The sequence below is a fragment of the Sus scrofa genome, chromosome 2 (genome assembly GCF_000003025.6).
Source record: "Sus scrofa isolate TJ Tabasco breed Duroc chromosome 2, Sscrofa11.1, whole genome shotgun sequence".
Taxonomy (NCBI): domain Eukaryota; kingdom Metazoa; phylum Chordata; class Mammalia; order Artiodactyla; family Suidae; genus Sus; species Sus scrofa.
Genome location: NC_010444.4, coordinates 110,337,571 through 110,357,004, shown reverse-complemented (window position 1 = coordinate 110,357,004; position 19,434 = coordinate 110,337,571). Strand labels below are relative to the sequence as shown.

At 33.1% G+C, this 19,434-nt stretch overlaps 1 long non-coding RNA gene across 1 annotated transcript in view; it reads left to right on the top strand.

Annotated features, from left to right (window-relative positions):
• LOC110259433 overlaps window positions 1–18,419 on the top strand; it is a 628,822-nt gene extending 610,403 nt beyond the window's left edge. The window contains exons 6-7 of the long non-coding RNA XR_002341842.1: window positions 14,406–14,470; window positions 18,276–18,419. This is a non-coding gene — a long non-coding RNA (uncharacterized LOC110259433). The remainder of the gene's footprint in view (window positions 1–14,405; window positions 14,471–18,275) is intronic.

Sequence of the window (19,434 nt, the reverse complement as noted above, 5' to 3'; positions counted from 1 at the left end):
TAAAGAGTTAACAAGAATTTAAATTTATGTACCAAAATAGCTAACTTTATTTTCCAACCTTTATGCTAATAACTTAAATCTCGAGAGCGGGACAAAGAAATAGAGACTGAGTTAGAGAGGAGAATGTCATGCTCTACCTCTGACTTTGTTCAATTTAAATGTTTCATCTTGTATTGTGCTAGAAATAAAGTTCATACCAGCAGTATCAATGTTTTAAACACTCAGAAATAATTTTATCCTAAGGGACTAGCATATATAAGGTCAAAATGGTAAAATTATTCTTGTTAGAAATCACGTTTAAAGTCATTTTTTATGAATGTAGCCTGTATTCTGGAAATGCTGAATATAGTACTTAGTCACCTGGAGTTCTAACCCAATTTATTTCATTACCAGCAATCACTCTGGAAGTACCATGATATCTGAGGATTCATTGTCCAAAGGAAAAATAAAATTTGTAAATTTTTTTTTAACCCAATCCTAAACAAAGTCACTATTTTTATAGTTTTTATTATCCCTGTGTATTTCTCTAGAACATAGGAAATTTTAGAGTAAACTGTTTACTAACGATATGAAATAAATTATTAATTTAAAAGATTGTGAAAAAATACCTCCCACAGTTAATGAAAAAAATTCAGGGAGGACAAAATGATGTTGCCAAAGTTTTGTTTTTTGTTTTTATGTTTGTTTGTTTTGTCTTCTATAATGTAAACTTTTTTTGCTGTTTATAGTTAAATTTTTAAAAGAATAATATTTATAAATTATTAAAAGTGTGATTCAAGTTCTTCACTTTTCTAGGAAAATAGTCTTTCTGTAATTTTGTAGGAGTTAATGCCAGTAAAGACCTTCACTTCTCTTATAAGGGTATAATGTCATGTTTCCAGAATTATTCCTTGATTTATCAGTGAGAGAATTTGTGTAAATGTACACAGATTGTGTTATATTTAGGAGACAGACTGTGAGTTGTTTAAAGCTAATGTTAATTTTGAAATCACTGGAAGGGATAGGAGTAGAATATGACCAAATGAGTTAAAAACAAAAACAATTACATTAATAAAAATATTTGAATTTAGAAATTTCATAAAATGAAAACATGTCTCCATTAACCTGTGGATTCTTTTTCTCTATAGGAATATTGGAGTATTTAAGTATCATTGAGTCAGTATTTAAAAATACATCATGATGCATTCCATGGTGGAATGCTTTACCTCAATTATTTAATCTCTATTTTAGAAAATTCACTATTTATATATTTTTAGTATTCTAAAAGAAAAAAGTGTAGCTGTTTTAAATTGAATATAGTAATTGAATAATAACAATACCTTGCATCTTGACTTATAATATAATAAACATTAATGTTTTGCCATTGAATGCCTCAAAGTCTCTCAGATCAAATGAAAGCAGGTCTAAGATGTATGTAATTATAGAAGAAAAACCTTATACAATAACAAGTAAAGGGGTATTTTTTAAGACATTTTTTAGTGCACTTTAAGGTTCATAGCAAAATTGAGGGGAAGGTACAGAGATTTTTCTCTACAACTACAGAGAGATTTTTTTCCCCTGCAACTACACATGCATAGCCACCTACATTACCAACTTTCCCGCACCAGAGTGGTAGGTTTGTTACAAATAACAAGCCTACATTAACACATTATAATCACCCAAAGTCCATAGTTTACATTAACGTTTACTTCGTGTTGTACTTCTGTGGGTTTGAACACATGTATAATGACATGAACTCATCATCAGACCTCAGGTTTTCTTTTATGTCATCTTCTGATCTTCTATCTCCTATATTCTAGGAGTTTAATAGTTTTGTATTTTACTTGTATTTCTGAGGTCCATGTTTAGTGAACTTTGGTGAGGGGTGTAGTGTCTATGTCTAGATTCGTTGTTTTGCCTATGGAAACGTTCGAACTCCTCTTATCGAAAAGATCATCTTTTTTCTACTGGAAAGGGAAAGACTCACCAAAGCAGCATCATGAGGAATATTTCATCACTCTAAAAATTCTGTGTTTCATCTATTCAATTGCTTAGCCTTCCTCTTGATCCCTTGGAAACCACTGATTCTTTCACCATCTCTTTAATTTTGACTTTGCTAGAATGTCATATAATTAGAATGATATAGAATGGAGGCTTTTCTGACTGACTCTTTCATTTAGTAATATGCATTTCAGATTTCCCCATGTCTTTTCATGGCTTAATTATTCATTTTTAAATTTCTAAATATATCCCATTACATGGATATATCACAGTTTGTCCATATACCTACTGATGGATGTCTTGGTTGCTTCTAGTTTTTAGCGATTATGTACAAATATAAGCCTGTGTCTGCAAGTTTTTATGTGGCTATAAGAGTCCTACATCCTTCTGCCAAAAGACACAACAATGGCAGTTGGATTGTATTCCTAATTATTACAGGTGCTTTGGAGAGGGGGCATAAAGGTAATATTTTAAGTAGTATGATATTTTTTACACAAATATACAATTCTATACTGTATCTTTCAAAATGATTGTATTTATAGAAAATAATATATAGTTTATAGATGAGAAATGATTACACTTTTGTAATTATTTCAATATAAATTTTACCAACTCTATTTTAGAACTTTAAAATCATCATTTTAATAATATTTTTTCTTTTAAAGATAACTCCTGGGAGTCAGAATTACATAATATATGATTGAACTTATGATGGACTCATGCAAAATGATTGGGTCAGGCTTACCTTAAGGCTGCCAGTGTCAAACATGTAAAGTTATTTTAAGCAAGGTTTACAAAAAGTCGTAAAGCAGAAGTCTTAAGAAAAATGAAAGAGCCTGTGAAAGTTACTGTACTATTTGTTCATTGGGAAGAGGTTGGAGAATGATCACTGACCTCTAAGTAACAGAGAATGGAGCTCATCTTTCACTTCTGAATGAGCTCCTTTCTGTAATTGATGGCATTTCCTGAAATGGCTGCGATCATTAGGGCTCCAGTGACTGAATTAAAAGAAAATGAAGGATGCAGATGGCTGTAGTAAAGCACGGAAAATGCATTTCTTCCTGGTGACAGATACAACTGATCATTTTACAAGGAAGTGCTTCACTGAAAGTGTTTCAGCTATGTAGTTCTCAGGGAAAATGAAGAGTAATGTAAAAATTGGACAAGATGAAACTAGCTGTTTCATTCCAGATATTGACTACACAAGTCACTTTCAATAAATCACCTGCTTATTGTACCTAAGACAGCAGTTTGTTAATATTATGAAGGTGCTACAAAATGTCCTCTTTGGTTAGGCAATCTTTGAGCATCATATGGAAAAAACAACAAGTTTAATTTTAATTTTTTTTTCTATTTGTTTCCCAATTATCAACACTTGAACTACTAGCATATTTATTTAGAATTAGCTTTGATGACCTAAAACAGCCAAGGGTCACCAAAATTTTTCTGAAAAGGGCTAGATATTACATATTTTAGACCTTTGTGACCCATACTGTCACTGTGAAAGCTACCAAACTGCTATTGTGGGGGAGGCATCCATAGATTTGTGGATCTCTAATCTAGCACATCAGATGATATCATGAATAAGAACAATGAGGAAGCTTAATAGCTTACTTCAGTAAGAGAAATGAGATGCTAAATTTAATTACTTATGAGAAATGTGGATACGAGCATTTATATCATTCAAATTAACACAAAATACTGTTTTAAGAGACCACATGTCGATATCATCTTGTATTTTTCAGCCATTAAGAGGAAAAATTCACTTTATAATAACTATTGTGCACATGGAGAGGCTTATTGGAGGCACATGCAGAGGCTTAGATATTTGGAGTACTATTTCATCTTTATCTTTGACTTGTAACCTTTTACATAGTATTGTTGAAGAACTTATTTATTTAAAATCCTTTGCAAATACAAGTAATTTTTAAGTTCTACTGGTTCACCATAAAACCAAATAGGGGGTTTCTAATCATTTTATCAAATAAATTATTTTAAATATTCAAGAGTTACTATAAAAAAATTGAAATCACTGACTCTCATGGAGTCACTGCTTCAGATATTTTAAGTGCTATTGCTATTTTTTAAACTTCAAAGGAAAGAAGAGAAATCTAATTGAAGGAATTCATCAGGAGAAGGCTTTGGGATCATTTAAATTTTCAGTATATGGAGACACTTGTCTTGTGGCAATTATTTTTCCCAGTACAACTAAATCGTTACATGGTTTTGGTCAGAAAGCAAGCTTGTTATCCTGTAGCCTAACATTTCATCCAGGATTCCTAGAGTGAATTAGGGCCTTAAAAGTCAACTCAGTCAAGATATTCCAGGTAATTAGTAATTACTTCTATGAAGACATCTACTTTAGACTTATTTTTTGAAACTACAGAAATAAGGCACTTTATTATCTTGATTTCCAAACCAATCTCTGTTCCATTCTTCTTATATGACAAATTTGTAAAACACAAGGCACTTCATGAACCTTGAGTCATTTTTTAACTTTTAGAACAGATTCCATGTATTCACACCCAGAGGAGAGGAGTTCTCAAAGTCAGAATTGGTCATTTTATTCTTACTAGATATTACTTGTCACTTCCATATTTTCCCCTTTTAATACTGCTCAGAAGAAGTGCTCCCCTGGATTTGTTGAATACAAGGATTTTCATGAACTGTTCATTCTTGGAATCCAATCTCTTGAAAGTCCTTCAGCTCTTTCTCAAGGCTGAAGGGTTAACAGCTGACTTTTGCTTTGATTATAGCTTTCCTCATCTTTGAGAAATCCCTTTGTTCCTCTTCAGTTGAAATTCAAAAAAAAAAAAAAAATGCTGAATTAACCTATGGCAAGTGACAGAAGGACAATAAGGAATTTCAAGCTAGAAAACTTTGCTTGGGCCAAAAGGTTAAAATATTTTCTCAAGAAGCTTACTCAAAACCTATAAAATACATTTTAAAAGAATTCATGAAGTAGTCATTTGTCAAAAAAGTAATCATAAATACTGATTTGGAAAACATAAAGAATAAAGGTCTGGTTTCAATCTGTTTTCAATACTAGAAGTTCCCTAGTGTTTATTTTCAGGAAGCGTATTTAACTACTTGCATGGGTTCCAAGTGAATTGATCATAATTTAATCTTTTTCATTTTTGTCTTTTTAGGCCCACACCATTGGCATAAACAGGTTCCCAGGCTAAGGGTCAAATTGGAGCTGTAGCTGCCAGCCTACACCACAGCCACAGTGATGCCAGATCTGAGCCACGTCTGTGACCTACACCACAGCTCATGGCAACACTGGATCCTTAACCCACTGAGTGAGGCCTGGGATTGAACCTGTGTCATGGAAACGAATCAGATTCATTTTTGCTGAGTCATGGCAGGAACTCCAATTTAATCTTTTGAAATTATGACTGAATCTTAAATTTTAAAAAATACCCTTTATGGGAGTTCCCGTCGTGGTGCAGTATTTAACAAATCTGACTAGGAACCACGAGGTTGTGGGTTCAATCCCTGGCTTTGCTTAGTGGGTGAAAGATCCGGCGTTGCCATAAGCTGTGGTGTAGGTCGCATACTCAGCTTGGATCCTGTGTTGTGGCTCTGGCGTAGGGCAGTGGCTACAGCTCCGACTATACCCCTACCCTGGGAACCTCTGTATGCCGTGGGAGCAGCCCTAGAAAAGGCAAAAAGACAAAAAAAAAAAAAAAAAAAAAAAAACCCTCCATGTAAAACAGGCAGGAATCTGTGATAAATCGTTTCATAAAATATTTTTAAGAGCAAAAAAAATAATGTGTTATGGCTTAGCTCAACTATGAAGGCCTTTTTAGCATACGTTATCTCTATTATTTTCAAATGCACACTGCAGAACCTAGGCACCTACATTCTGTCTTTGTTGACCATGGAACACTTCTATTAAAACACCAAATACTAGTAGTAAAAGAAAAATGTGAACAAAGTACATTATTTCTCATTAAATAATTTTATGTTTTAATTGTAGAAAACACACAGAGAAATCACAAATTTTGTTTGCCATTACTGTTACATCATATAACAAATCAATTGTAAAAGTTGGAGAACCACAGGAATCAAAAAAGTTATTTAAGGATATATTTTATCTACATATAGAGGGATTTCTTTTGTGTATATACAGACTAATGAAATTCTATGGAATCATTTCTATGGAAATATGCAGGAAAGTTTAAAAGTTCAAAATGAGGTTGATAGAAGAAAATAATAATATTTGTCTAAAAGTGTATAAGTGTACAAACATATGTGTGTTTATGCACACGTGTATATACACAAAGTCTTAGGAGGGTGAGATTTAAAAAAAAAAAAAAGGACTTAGCTATTAGTGGGACCAAGATTGACTTCTACAGGAATTCTAGAGAAGTGCTCAAGAATATCTGCTTCACAAGTTAAATTCAGCCTGCTATGTGTTTTTGTATTCCCAATGTGTTACAAATGGTTTCTATATTTTAAAAAATTTTATAATAATTTTTTTTCCATTATAGCTGTTTTACAGTGTTCTGTCAATTTTCTACTGTACAGCAAAGTGACCCAGTTACACATACATGTATACATTCTTTTTTCTCACATTATCATCTGATTTCTACATTTTTAAATGGTAAAAAAAAGGCAAAAAATATTGTAGTACAAGAAAATTATATGAAATTCAAATGTCAGTGTTCACAAATACAGTTTGAATTTTTAAAATAAAGAATGTATAGAAACTTGTCTTTTTAAATATATATGTCCCTACTTGATATTCTTGATTTTTCCTCTTGACTGTCCAAGCCTAAAATATTTACTATGTGCCTATTCCAAAAAAAAATGTTTTACTTCTTCCTGGTCTTGAGCATATTTTCTAGGACATTCATAATCATAGGTTTGTTCTCTGACATCATAGAAAAAGGGAGATATTTATTCTCTCATATCCCTCTTTTTATTCCCTCATATCTTTTTCAATTCTGGGCTGTTAAAACTATTATACATATAGAATATTTTCTTTCTTTTCTGCTTTTTTTTTTTTTAGGGCTGTATCTCTGGCATATGGAAGTTCCCAGGCTAGCGGTCCAATTGGAGTGGTAGTTGCCAGCCTATGCCACAGCCACAGCATGCGGAACCTGAGCTGGGTCTGCAATCTACCCTGCATCATGTGGCAACACCAGATCCTCAACCCACTGAATGAGGCCAGGATCGAACACTCATCCTCATGGACACTAGTTGGGTTCTTAACCCACTGAGCCACTATGGGAACTCCTATAATATTTTCTTTGAAAGTAAATCTCAAATTTGAAGTATTCAAAAATATGTTAAAAATAGAAAAATAAGCTCACAAACTTGATTAATTATGAAAATATAGTAAAGGAATTAATACAATTTCTTTACTTCTACATAACAATGTTTGAAGTGCCTGGATAATACCAGATCTTGCAATTTCCTGGGGGTCATCTAGACACATAAAATTGAAAGAGAAGTGGAGCTGAACACTACAGTAGAATTTTAAGAAGTCTCCCAAGTTTCCCTTCTATGTGTACATGCCTTATATAATCCCTCTCCCCTTTTTATTTTTGTTAATGTGAGCCAGATCAGTGAATATAACAGGATTTAACACTAGTGATTAGGTTATGTTGGTGGCACAATTGAGTTTATAAAAGGGAGAGTAACACATGAGCCTTTGAAATCTGAGTATCAAGCCAAATGGAGAGGAAGTCAGGAATTTAAAGCAACAAAGGGTAGGCTTTAGGAGTTGAGAATGGTTCCCAGTAAACAACCAAGAAAGGAGTGTCATCAGTCCTATAACCTCAAGGAACTGAATTTTGCCAGTAACCTAAATGAGTTTTGAAGAAGACTCCAAGCTTTAAATGATATAATGGCCCTGCTGAAACATTGATTTTAGGCTTGAGAAACTTTTTTGTGACAGATGAACGACAGAAAATCTGTGGAATAATACATCTGGAAAAAAAATGTATAAACAGAAACTTCAATTAAATACAGTTGGGAAACCCCAAAACCCTGTAAGAACAGGGCTTTCACGTCCTGCGAGAAAGCAGACCCAATAGGAAGAAGAAACACTCTTCTTCCCTGGCAAGAACTCAGCCAATGAAAGCCATGGGCTTTTATTTATTCTGTTTACTCTTTCTATCCTCTCAACTTCCTTTTCCTCCCTATAAAAGCATTCTTCTTCTCTTGCCACACAGGACTTTGTACATGGTTCACCGTGGTTGCCGACCTTGAATTCAAATTCTCTGCTAATCCCAAATGAACCCACTTAACTGAAGAAATATCTGGCAGTCTGTTTGTTTCAGGTCAACATGTTCGTATGGTTTCAAGTTGCTTAATTGCTATAAGTGTCATTTAGCAATAGAAATTTAATACATATGCATTTCAAAGGGAAGTAGTATTCTTCATCCTCTCTTTTGAGATTCTCAGGAAATGCAAATTTAATTATCTCTAGCTCTGTTATCCTCTCTCATCTGAATATAATTTCCCAATTTGTTTATTATCCTTTACCTCTATTGTTCCTTTCTTACTCTTAGTTAGATACTGTAACTATGGTACTTTCATTTATGCAATCTTTGTAAGTAATTGGAGGGGCAAGAGAAAGCAAGCAAGTCATCCAAACAAGGTACAATGGTTAGTAAATACTCCTCCAATAACTATCTTCATCTAATTATGAGGAAATTTGGCATATTTTCTTATATTTCAGTCACTAGACCCCCCCTTTATTAATTTTCACCATTTCCCCCAATTCCTGACCATATATCATATCATTAAAGTCATATGTAATATTATATAAAGTTTTTCTTAGAGGCCTCTTTCTCATAATCAAATATGCACATAGCTGTTTGTCTCAAAAAATTTTCTTCCATGAAAGAAACAAATTTATTGACTCATATATTCACTATGTGGAGGTCTGGGGAGGGAGGCGACATATTGTAAGATTGCAATGTGTAAATACATTATTAATGTAAGGTAGTTGAATAATAGGTTTCTGGGATAGTGGGATAAATTAGGTATTACCTATGAACTTTGCAGAGAAGGGTTAACAAATGCTACTCTTCACTAGAGGTCTTGTTGTAATTTATTAAAAGAGAAAAAAACATTCAAAATTTAAACACAGAAGTGGGCTGCTTTCCTACCAATTTGGTGTGAATATCAAGTGACGAGATATATGCCCCAAGAGATCTGCTTTATCTATGAGTGATGTCCCAAACCTTGGACTAATGTTTCACCTCAATTAGAGGTTTCTGCGTTTTTCACCTCTATTTCCTCATTTTTTTTTCTCTTCTATATTTTGTGTTCTCTATTTCAACAAAAAACAGCACATTTTTTCTTTACTTTCTGGATTTTCATCCCATTCAACACATTTGCATTTTCTTTCACTGTAAGAAGGGCTACTTATAGCTCTTTATCAATGCAAAACAATGTGGTTCCTCTTTTATATTTCTACAAAAGTGCATAAAAGATTACAACAAATGGGTATTTTATTTAAATTTCTACAATGCTAGTAATTTTAATTGTTTGAACAAATTTATAAACTATTAGTAGACAGATAATACTAGTCCTGTCTGCAACAAATGAGGATGCATTGCCCTCTCTAATGTTTCTTCTCTCTTTAAAGAACAATGTCTTCCTTCCAGGTCTAAATATGTTGCCTGTATGCCAATTTTTTTAAAGTAAAAAGAAAACTCAAGGATAACCTGATTCAGTTGATTCACTGAGCAGATACAGAAACTAAGATTTTAACTGAGTTTAACTCATCTGCCAAATAATGTGTATTTTGCATTCTCATTCTGCTGCATAGTTAGTGGCAGGCTCAGAATGGGCTTCAGTTCTAGGCTTTAATTTTTTGTACTAGCTTGATAAATACTGCTAGATTTGCTTTATAATTCTGCCCATCTTCTGTAGTGACAGGTATATATCTTCATAATAATTGCTCATGTCATCGATTGAATGACTGACTTAAAATGATGTAATAAAGTGTACTTTATGTATCATCTATTGATAATAATACAGTATGGTTGATATCACTAACATTTCTATAAATCCTCTTTCATTCCCCCTCAGACTCATTTAATTACTCCCTTCTTTATATCACTATTTTATCCTGTTTTGCTCTACTCTATATTTATTATTTACTTAAATATGATTCTTAACCAATGCCATTGCCTAGTACTACCACAATGCGTGTAGTTAATTCAAAATTTGCTTATTTTCTGAGTGGACAAAAAAGAGGAACCCTCCTAAAAGATGGTGTACACCTGGCAGAGCTCCTGTCTTCCAGTTATACATATGCAGTTAGGGTTTATGCCTTCTCTTTCACATTAGAAAGCATGAATAGAAAGCATATTCATAAATTCCACAGAATTGTAAACCAATCATTTTTATAACAACCATTAACTTTTTTTGTTGTTGTTATTTCTCTGTGATAGTCATTTGATCGAATTAATGTTCAGTAGCTGATATAAAACTCAGGAGTTTACAAACATCCCTACATAAAAGTTTCACTACAATGGACAAACATTTATGAAATCACCTTCCACAAGGAACACACTCTTGAAAGATTTTGTATGTTTTATACCTAATAATCTATTAATAATTATTCATATATATTTTTCTGTGCGATTGTTCAGTAAAGATACCTTCATAATAATTCCACATTTCTTCTTTTATATATAAGGCAGAATAATCCAAGGTGCTGAAATAATCAATTAAACATCCTTTTCTACTTAGAAATGCAGACTTAACTCTCGACAAACTTTCTTGTGGACCTTTGGAATGAACTCCATGCTATGGCTGAGCTAGCATCTTTTCTGGCTATTAACTTACACATTTTGCTTTGCATCACCACACTGACGTAACATCTGCACTTGAAAAACAAAGTACATCGGCAAAAAATAATGAAATTTTGTACCCTGAGGTATTTTTAGAAGAAATCATCCAGATTTTAAATTTGCACTGTTTCTCGTAAACACACTGCCTTTCTTTAATGCAAAGATATTTTTTAAATCCAATAAACTTTTATAAAGACAATGTGATGTCTATTTCCCTAGGAATAATGGATTAGCTAAATATCCTTGTTAAATGTTTTTTCAGTTCACCAATGTGTCTAAAATGTCTATCATATGCCATTGAGAAAGATGTAGTCAACAGTGACAGAGAATGAATGATACAATGAGAGTGATGGAAATATCATTTTGAGATCTACTTGTTAGTCTGTACATAAAAATGTGTTAGATGTTAAGTATATTGCACCTTCCACTCCAGTGGATAATTTCAAAACAATATTTCCTTTACAATACAAAATTTCCTTATCTTCCCAAGAAAAGAGTATGAACAAAGCTCTGAAAAGGAAAGTAAATGAAAAGTTTGTCAAAATGACAATCTGAAAGAGGGAGGAAAAACAAACTTGAGAAGAAAGAAAAGATACCAAAGGAGTAAAAAGATTCTTTGGAGTTCCTCAGTATTTTATTAAAATACCTATAATGATACCCTCTTTTTGGCCTACATTTATTTTAAATGAGGGGAAAGGAGCAGCATTATTTGTATACACAGTATTGATGAGAAATCATAAATTAGCCTTAAACATAATTGATTGTGAAAATGCCTGTGGATTTTATTGAAGTCCCTCTGCAAATTACATTGAAAAAACATTTTTCCTTAATACCTCAATTAGACATTTATAGTGAAGGGGGCCTTCAGGGCCATTGAAAAAGGCATATTAAAATATACATTTTGGTAAGGTAATTAATTCCCTGTACTTAAACGATCAAAGTATTTTAATCTTCTTAAGGTTTAAAAGTTGTTTCCATACTATATTTTTGAAAAAAAGAAATTCTTCTTTAAAAAGTTTATTTTAAAAAGTCAATATTCTAATATGTTATGTGAAAGAGGAAGAATCTATTGTATAATTCCTATCTCACTTTTCAGAAATTTATAGTTACACCTATTTGCCATATTAGTCTAGAAAATAACACTTAGTAATGATGTTTTTAATGAGGTATGTGCAATTTGCATAAAATGAAAGGCACATACATTAAGTGCAAAGTTCCATGAGTATTCACAATTTCATGTGCTGCAACAGTATAACTCAAAGATCTAAGTATAAAACATTTTCATCAGCAACATACTTATGTCACTTTCCAGGCACCTTATACTCCCCATCCCTAGGGAACCACAGCTCTGGTTTTATTTACCATCAGTTAGCTTTGCTTGTTCTACAACATCATATAAACTGAATAATATACTATGTACCCTCTTAAGTTCTTTCAGTTAGTACTATGTTTTCTCAGATCCACTCATGTGTGTGAATAAGCAGTTTATTCCTTTTTAACACAGAATTATTCTATGACTTTTTTTTTTAAACCTATTTTGGTATAGCTCAGCATTTGGCTTATTCCCAGTTTTTATTTTGTTTCTTTAAACTACTGTGAATAAAACTTCTATGAACACTCTTGTTCAAGTTTTATGTATGTATATTTTCCTTTATTTTCTTGCTCATCCTCTCCAATAGTATCAACATGATCTGATAGTTTCATTGCCTCAATGTGCTGCCCTATGGTACCTCTATATGGTCCAGTCATTCTGAACCTACTGTAACAAAGGGTATGAGGATTAACACTGTTCTGGGCAAAACTACAAATGCATATATTTTGATTCCATTTGAATATGTGCTATTTTGATTTATTTTCTGATTGTCCTAGAAATGAATATATTCACCAGAGCAATAAATCTATACCTGGTTCTTAAGGGGACATTAGTCTTCTCTAACCGAGATAGTAAATCAAGCATAGCAACCTTGATCAGGGCTGCATTTTGGGTGAGTTTGAGGTTATCTCCAGTCATCACTGACTTTTTCCACATCTTGATAAGAAATTGTTCATGCGTCTTTTTTAAGGAAAGTTTTGTCCGGATATATGCCCAAGAGAGGGATTTCTGGGTCATATGGTAGTTCTGTGTATAGATTTCTAATGTACTTCTATATTCTTCTTCATAGTGGTTGTACCAGCTTACATTCCCACCAACAGTGCAGGAAGGTTCCCTTTTCTGCACACCCCCTCCAGCATTTGTTATTTGTGGATTTATCTATGATAGTCATTCTGACTGGTGTGAGGTGATATCTCATGGTAGCTTTGATTTGCATTTCTCTAATAATCAGGGATATTGAGCATTGTTTCATGTGCTTGTTGGCCATCTGTATATCCTCTTTGGAGAAATGTCTATTCGGGTCTTTTGCCCATTTTTCAATTGGGTTGTTGGCTTTTTTGCTGCTGAGTTGTATAAGTTGTATATTTTAGAGATTAAGCCCTTGTCATTTGTATCATTTGAAAGTATTTTCTCCCATTCTGTAAGTTGTCTTTTTGTTATCTTTTTTGTTTCCTTTGCTGTGCCAAAGCTTGTCAGTTTGATTAGGTCCCACTGGTTTATTATATACTCTCCTTAAAAAAGACACATGAACCCTCATGTTCATTGCAGCTCTATTCACAATAGCCAAGACGTGGAAACAACCCAAATGTCCATCAACAGATGATTGGATTAGGAAGATGTGGTATATATACACAATGGAATACTACTCAGATATAAAAAAGAACAGAATAATGCCATTGCAGCAACATGAATGGATCTAGAGACTCTCATACTAAGTGAAGTAAGTCAGAAAGAGAAAGACAAATACTATATGGTATCACTTATATCTGGAATCTAATATAAGGCACAAATGAAGCTTTCCACAGAAAAGAATACCAAAGACTTGGAGAATAGGCTTGTGGTTGCCAAGGGGGAGGGGGGGAGTGGAGTGGACTGGGAATTGGGTTAATAGATGTAAACTATTGCCTTTGGAATGGATTAACAATGAGATCCTGCTGTGTAGCACTGGGAACTATGTCTAGTCACTTATGATGGAGCATGATAATGTGAGAAAAAAGAACGTGTACATGTATGTGTAATTGGGTCACCGTGTTGTACAGTAGAAGAAAAAATTGTATTGGGGAAATAATGATTTAAAAATAAAAGAAATGTACTTAAAAAAAGTTGCTCAGTCTTTCACCATTAAACACTGTTTTATATGTCTTTTATCATATTGAGAAAGTTTTCTTTGATTTCAGCTAACTAATGATTTTTTAATCAATGGGTGTTGAATGGTGTAAAACTTTTTTTTTTCTCCTGCATTGTTTGAGATAGGATTCATGCTGCTTTATCGTATTAAATGGAACTTAAATTGATAGGATTTGAACATTAAACTAAATTTTTGTTTTGGGGATAAATCCTTCTTAGACATAATTCTCTGTCCTTCTTATATATTGTTGGATTAAATGTGCTCTTTTGTTGAAGAATATTATTTCTGTGTTCTATTTTTTTCTATAACAGCTATATTCTTTGTGTCCTGTTTAACTAATCTTGCCTATCTGTGAATATTTTTCTCCTACGGTTTCTTCCAGAAATTTTATACTTTCTCAGTGGCATATATGATCCATTTCAGTTTTGCGTATAGTGTGCAGTAAAGGTAATATTCATGTTTTCTCTCTCTTTTTTTTAGTATAGGCATCACTTTCTACTGTACTATTAAAAGACTATCTTATACACATGAATTATTTTGATAAGTAAAATGAAAATCAATTTATTATGTGTATTTCTGTGCATTTTTTGAATATGTCTTCTGTTTCATTTATTTACATTATATCACATTGTTATGATTTTTTAACTTTATATTAAGCATTTGAAATCATGTAAAAAAGACCTCCAAATTTATCTCTTTCAAATTTGTTTAAGCAATTATATATATATTCTTTGACTTTTTCGATATAAATTCTAGCTGCAGCATATCAGTCTCTTAAACATGCCTCCCAGAATTTTGATCTACTGAATTAAATCTATAGATGATAAGTTTTGGGAGAACTGATATCCTAAGAATATAATTTTCAAAAACTGAATTTCTGGTGTGTATATGTGTGTCTATTTGTGTGTGTGTGTTTTGTAGATTCATTGAATGTCCTATATGTCATAATCATGTTGTCTGCAAATAAATATTTTACCATTTACTTTACATAGGGCTTACATTTCTTGTATTTTCATGCCACAGTACAATACTGAATAGAAATTTGAGAGCCTGTGAAAGAGACCTTGAGCCCACAAGAAGATAGACTGATGGCCAGCGATCCCTCCACTGCTTCAATTTCCCCACACTGTCTTGTTTCACCAACTATGTTACTGTAACAAAATGAATGACTCTGAGACAGAACTGTCCAGCTATATTCATGAATTCTTGATTCAGAGAAATTATGAAAGATAACAAAATGCTGTTGTTTGAAGAGTTTAAGTTTTGAGATGATTTGTTACTCACTAATAGAGTGGGAAAAATAATGTCTTAACAAATATCTAAAATTTTTGGTATAGATTCTGGAGTCAAGAGACAGACAAAATTAGGAATGGTATTGAGATACTCAAAATTAAATAATAAAGCTTCTCAAAAAGAGACAGAAAATAACCCTGAAATTTTCAGTGAGATGTGAAGGAATGCATGGAAAATGTGAAAGCTGGTAGACCTTAATAGCACTGGAAATTTGACACCACTGTCAACTGTAGTAAAAGCAGAAATTAGAAAAAGCTATCAAATTTGATGATGTGGCTAAGAATATTTCTAGGCAGAATATCAAAATCTCCACAGTAGCCTCTTCTTGCTCCATAGAAAAAATTCAAGAGCAAAAAATGAACTAAAGAATAAACTTTTATTTATTTATTTATTTTGGCCATGCCTGCGGCATGTGGAAGTTCTTGGGTCAGGGATTGAACCCCTACCATACCAGTGACCCAAGCTGCTGCCGAAAGCAACAGATCCTTAACCTGATGTTCCACAAGAGAATTCCAAGAATAAACTTTCCAATTAAAAAATTCTTAATTCCCTGTATTTTAAAATAAAACTGTTTTCAATCCTATATCTACATCTTAAAAAACAAATGGACAATAAGAAAGACAACCGCAAAACATTCTCACATTAGTAAGTGCTTTGGCGGAAACTTTAAATCCAATTTGTGCCTGTAAGATCCTTCATTAAGTCCTTATAGAGAATTGAAGTAGAGTTATTAAAAATCCTTTTCCAAATAGAGAAAAGATCTTCCAAGCATCTAACAAATACCTTACATACCCTATATGTTAAACCAGTTAAGAGCTAACTGTTTTGTCCTACAGCAGACTCTTAGCCCAAAGTGGAGAGGAGCTTATCTGAAGATACTTGTTGTATGTGCATTTTTCTAATAGAGTGGTTTATATATCAACACTTAAGAAATCCACATAATTTTTAAAGGATTTACCAACTTAGACTGAAAATGGCAAGAAGAGTGAAAAATGAAAAAAGGACTTTGGTTCCTTAAAATATTTACTATATGAAGGAAGCAAGCTGAGAAAAGTGCATGGGTACAAACACTGCCTGCTTTCTACAAGAAATAATAATTCAGAGGGCAAAACAAATAGCCAAAAATGCAGAGCCAAGAGTCCTCAAAAATAACCATATGAAGGAACTGGCACATGTTTCCAGTAGGATTTTAGAACTGGTGTGGATATGTGTTTCCTCTATGCTCTTTTCTTCCTTCTTTTGTGAACAGGTGAATGTATGGTGGATTTTCTATTTCTGTCTTACAGTTATATATTGAAGGTGATACTAAAAGGTGTGTAATTTGTCTCATTAACCACATGTCTTAAGATTTAGAGGAATAATATTGAGTTATATACCAAGGAGATTCACCTGAGGGTACTCATTTGAATCATAACGTGATTTAGCTATGGAGCCCCCAAACCTCAAATTGATGCTATAATAAGAAAATACTCAGGAGTCTTAGAATATGGTGTGAGTATATTTTCATGTAAGATGATGTCACTCTGAGAAGACAGACCAGCAGATTATATATTTTAACATGACCATAGATATATTTCTTCTTATATGGCACTTGGGCATTTTTCCCTTCAGGTGATAGTGTTTATATTTTATATCCCCTGACCTTGATTCTGGGAAGACTGGAGCCTATAGTGGAAGTGACTTTATAGTGGAAGTGCTTGTCTGAACTAGGTAATAACAATGATGCAACTTCTCTCTGGCAGCCTAGAACAATCATGCTGGAACTTTATGCTGTTTTCTAAGCCAACTGATTATACCAAGGCTTCCCTCTTGTAAGGACACCCAGGCTAGTTCAGACAGAGAGGTTACATGGAGAGACCTAAGTAAGACTATATGAAGAGAAAGAGATGCAGTCATTCCCTAGGTTCTTCAACGCACCTCCACCCTAGCCCCACTATTTCATCTCCAATCTCTGTCTGACTGTGACCACATGAGTTGTCCCAAACCAGTACCACAAATCAAGTCCTTCTTGAATTCTTAAAACTGGGAGATAATAAATATTTGCGGTTATTTTTAAAGCGTTAGATTTGGGCAATTATATAGATTTAGATAACAAACATTTTAACCAGTAAGATTTTTATTTCAGATATTTTGTTGTTATTTCTTCAAGTCAAATAAAACTTGAAGAAATAAAAACTATTTCTCTCATTATGTTCATGTTATTCATTGTATCCCTGAGTATGTTTATAAGAGCTATTTTAATATCTTTTGACCTCTTTCCACTGTTTATGCAACAGTTTCTACGGACTGATTTTTCTCCTGGTTATGAGTCAGATTTTTACACTTTTCTGTAAAATTACTTCTTACTGGGTATCAGATATTGCAAGTTTTATTTCTGAGGGTTGCTTCTTTGTCTTTGGAAGACTGTTAAATTTTTTTTGGCCAGTAGTTAATTTATGTGTAGATTAATTTGTTAACCTTCAGAGGTCTCTCTTGAATACCCAGATGTTTTATAATTTCTACACACTCTGGAAAGTGAGATTTTAAACACCTCTTATCCATACATGTAACCACATAGGAATTATTCAGCACCACTCACTCCACCCTAGAAGTGGTTTTCTACTCAGGCCCTAATAGTTTCACTCTATCCATCTCATGACTATATTTTCAAAGAAAGCTTTATGAAGATTTACAGAACTCTTACACTTAGCTCCCTTCTACCCTGAACATTGCACCTCAAATTCTAGTCCCCTTTCTATGTGTAAAAATAAAGGTTGCTATGATCTGTTTCTTCTACGCCTTCCTGAATCACAGTTTGTAAGTTGCTTCCAGAAGAAAGGTGAGCTTATTGTAGGACTCAGGTTACTTTGTTTTTTTTTGTTTTCTTTTTCTTAGGCATGACAGTCCTATGATGCCTATTTTCTAATGTCTAAAAATATGTTTAATATTTTTTTCCCTACTTATTCTTTTTGTATTACAGGAAGTCCAGTTATTCCATCAAAGTTGGAAGTGACAGTCTCAAGTCTCCATGATCCTAAATTTAAAAGTATATCTATAGGGAGTTCCTGCAATGGCTCAGAAGATTGCAAACCCAACTAGTATCCATGACGATGTGTATTCGATCCCTGGCCTCTCTCTGTGGGTTAAGGATCTAGGATTGCCATTAGCTGTGGTGCAGGTTGCAGACACAGCTCAAATCCTGTGCTGCTGTGGCTGTAAAGTAGGCTGGCAGCTATAGCTCTGATTCTACCCCTAGCCTGGGAACTTCCATATGCCATGGGTATTGCCCTAAAAAAAAAAAAAAGTATATCTATAATATTCCTATTTTATTCCTCCATAACATGTCCAAATTTATTTTTGGTAATATATCTTCCAATGTGGTAAATCAGTCTGGACTTCCTTTTCATCTCTCTAGTGTTTTCTTCAAAGTCTACATTATTCAATTTTAGTGTTTCTATTTTATTCTTGGCATTTCCAAGAACTGTAAAGTCCCCTTGTTATTTTATATATTCTCTTTCTTTTTATTTACAAGTTTTAATCACAGAGTTATCATCATATTTAAACTTTCAGCTATTTTCTCATTATTTGTGTTGTCTTGTATTAGGAGATTATCATGTTATTTGTAATTTTTTGCCATGGATATAAAAACATAAATTTCTTCCATGAAAATCTCAGTTATAAATGTGTCATAGATTAAGCAGTTGTCCTTATAGAAGATTTTAAGTTTGTATTAGCCAGAATCAGGTGAACTCATTAAAAACCACTTCTACCTTAATTTTTCAATTTGAGTTTAATTTTCTATTCATTTAATTTGGTTTGGGGTCCAATACTTCTACATGTATAATGCCTATTTTTCCAATATCTTTCAAAATAACATTTTTTTCAGTTAAGACTTGGTGGTACTGTTGATTTACTTTTGGCTGTGCATTGTCTGTATCTATGCCAGTAGGGGCAAAGTCGTTATTCCTATTTTTGATGTGATAGCTTATATCAGGGTCTCTCTTTTGTCCAGGCCTTCACACTTATGCAAAAAAAAAAAAAAAAAAAAAAAAAATAGACAGGTCTGAATGCCTTAAATGCATTTAAACATAGTTCTTTTAGCCCTAAATAGTATTCCATGTTTAATACATTTAATGAAG